The sequence below is a fragment of the Tursiops truncatus genome, chromosome 2 (assembly GCF_011762595.2).
Source record: "Tursiops truncatus isolate mTurTru1 chromosome 2, mTurTru1.mat.Y, whole genome shotgun sequence".
NCBI classification, from domain to species: domain Eukaryota; kingdom Metazoa; phylum Chordata; class Mammalia; order Artiodactyla; family Delphinidae; genus Tursiops; species Tursiops truncatus.
Genome location: NC_047035.1, coordinates 88,804,003 through 88,807,181, shown reverse-complemented (window position 1 = coordinate 88,807,181; position 3,179 = coordinate 88,804,003). Strand labels below are relative to the sequence as shown.

Genomic DNA, 3,179 nt, shown 5'->3' with positions numbered 1-3,179 from the left:
AATGAGGCTTCTCATTAATGAATCATGCACACAGGCTGCCAGGGTCTCAGCATTAATTGGCACTAATGGGAACATCTTATGGTTGAAGGGAGAGCTATGGGAACCACTTTAAGTCTGATTGTATTTGGAAGGGAGCTTGGACAATTTACATTTTCCATGAAATTCTAGGGCAGCCTTACACAACACATTTTCATTCCAAACCACAAGTAGATCTGCAGAGAAGTGTATCGAATTCTTCATGAGAGACAAAGAATATCAACAAGTGTTTCAATGAGATTTTCCATTCTCTGTCAAGCATGGCACCTACAGAGAGTGTCTGAATCTGCTTTTTACTGCACCATGCATTCTAAGGCCTAATGCAGTGTATGTAATTTGCTTTATTCCTTTGAGATCATTCAGCAGGGATTCAGTGCAAGTTAGCCCTGAGGAAATTTTGACCAATAAATTTTGTTTAAAAAATGTGTCCTCCCATGATAATGTACTGTTATTCAACAAAATAGGCTGATACAGAAGTTTAATCTGAGCTGCCTAGAATGTTTTACCCCTTAAGTGGAACTGCTTTGTATTATTTATTTTTTAGCCCCCCAAAAAGAGCCCCTTGTAATTAGTTTTGTGATGTTTGGCATTGAGGAATGGATATTCACAATGTTGGTATAGGTCAGACCTTTTCAGATCATGCAGCAAATGGGTAAATCCTGCTTCCCAGAACACCTCACGCCCATACTACACCCTAGAGTGAATTGGAAAAAAGGCATGCCTGCCTTAAGGTGGATGCACCCACACAAAGGCACACTGCAGCCCCCACTTGCTCCTTCAGTTGGGTGCTCCAGTGCAGTGCACAACCTGTACAAGGTACAGCTACATAATAGCTTTGATATCATCCTTGTGAATGTTAGCACCTCTGTAACCCAGCAACGAGTCTGTGGGAGGGACCCAGCACAAGCAAGCTGATCTTATAAAGAAAAATATAGGGCCCAGAGAAGAAGATGTGGAACAGGTCTATGGGGAAGCCACAATAATGACATAATTTTTAGTGGAGGAGAATGTAATAGAAAGCTTGAGCTCCACATCCCTGAAAGCTATTTTTTTCACATTTTCAATTCAATTTTTATATGTGTATATGTAAATAAACAATATAACAGCACCAAGGACCTCTGTAAAATTTCATCATACAGTTTCTGTGCAGGATGCTTCATCAATAAATGGCACTTAATGTGGTTTAAAAACATTTGATTTCAGAAAACTCTTTAAACTGTCCATCAGAAACTGGGTGGGATTTTCCAAAGACACTCAGGTATTCAAATCAATACGATCTGTCTTCTGAATATCAGCTTGAGTTACACAGGCTAAGCTGAGGACCCTTCACATAGTGTTGAAGATATGATGCAATTTGCACTTGAATTGGCATTGCACTGCCTCAGACTTAGGCTGCCATCATCACAAGTATCTTCTATCCCTGAGATCAGCTACATCAAGATGGCTTATCATCTCAATCACATTGGTGAAAATACCTGCTAACCAAGCAGATTAATAAATTCAAATTCATCTTTGCTGTCCACTAAGAGCCTCACTTCAGAGCACCTTCTTGCAAGCTGCCAAATTAGTGAATGATCCTCAGGTAATAAAGGTTTTCCAAGACAAGCCAATAAAGCATAAAGTCATCATCCCAATTCTGTAATAATTCTCTTTCTCTAAGCCAGTTACTCATAAATTCCAAGACACTAGTTACTGTTGACTCATTTATTCTGCTAACAATAAGAAGCAAGGGAGGAAAACCAATCTGGGTATAATCCATCCCAGGACTTTAATTTGTAGCTGATCCAACAGCCCCTTCTGCATATAACATTTCACCCAGACAAAAGTTTTTACAGCTTTCTTCATCTTCAGATTTTGGAAGAATGAAGGATATTTATCCCGGGAAAGGAGAAATAATTACATATTTTACATAGTTGAAAGGCATGATCCTGTTACTACCCAACTGCTGAGATTTCCAGTGACTTCAGTGTCTGTTCACGCTCTGTTGAACAGTTGAAAACGGTGCTACTTGTTGCTCTTGCCTCTGAAGTTTGGAGGAATATCCTTTAGGAACAGGTTTTTATTCTGAAAGAGAAACATTCACACTTTGCTTCCTTTTCAAATTCTTTGGGTCGATGTGAGCTACCACATCTGGACATTGAGCTACTTCAATCTAGACTGGCCTCAGGGATTCCTGAGGCATCCTTGGGGATAGAGAGGGAGCTAACTTTTCTGCCAAGTTGCAGGGCTCCACTGGCAACATCTGAGGCATCAAGTCTTCCACTGCAGACTCCACTGGCACCTATGCCATGGTTTTCAACTCAGCCAGTTCCACCCAGCACATGTACCAAGTCTAGGTTGGTCACTGCACAGGCACACAAATAAGCACTTTCGACAGAGAGATGAGCAAGAGATAGGCCTTAGGGGGCTAAATTATGTATGAGTAAGCCTGTTGATTGTATCAAAGTTAAGGTTCCAATGGTGTAATGAAGATTTTGAATTTAGTTCTTTGCAGAAGTAGTGATCAACATCCCCCAAAGGTATTTTTTATTTTTAACCAATACAACCTTAGAGTAATTTGTTCTACAGTTCATCCATTGTCAGAAGTAAATATTTTCTTTAGGATTGAGTAATTTATTGCTGGAAAATAATATAGGAATCTTTTAATCCTGCCCTTTCATTTCACAGATAAGAAATCATGTGTACAGTTCAGTGATACATAGCTAGTTAATAATGATGGAGAGTGGCCTAGAATCTAGGTCTCAGGACAAGAAGTCTATTTCACATTCCATCTGTGCCATGCTAAATGCCCAAATACATGCCCATGTCCCAGGTTCAAGAGGTGCTTTTAAGTCTGATATTCTGCTGTTGGGTGACTGCATCTGATATAGCCTACCCATACCCTTCCTGCATTAATACTTTTGACTTCTCTCCTCTCTGTCTTCAGCTTTGCAAAATGAGGAATGATAATCTTCTGAACTATCCTTTTGAGGATAGTTGATACTCACAGATGACAATGGAAATGGCATTCCCCTTGGTTTAGGGAGTTGTATTAGCTGACCTCTATGTTTCCTTTCATCTTAGGATCTAGTTTTGCCAGCATGGCAACCTCTTTCTCTTTTGCTTATTTAGTTACCTTTCCTTCTCTACTCTTATGTCCTTCT

At 39.9% G+C, this 3,179-nt stretch overlaps 1 pseudogene; it reads right to left on the bottom strand.

The window, feature by feature from the left end:
- Positions 1-1,471: 1,471 nt before the first annotated feature.
- On the bottom strand, positions 1,472-2,326 carry LOC101334605 (gem-associated protein 2 pseudogene; annotated as a pseudogene).
- Between the last annotated feature and the right edge of the window lie 853 nt (positions 2,327-3,179).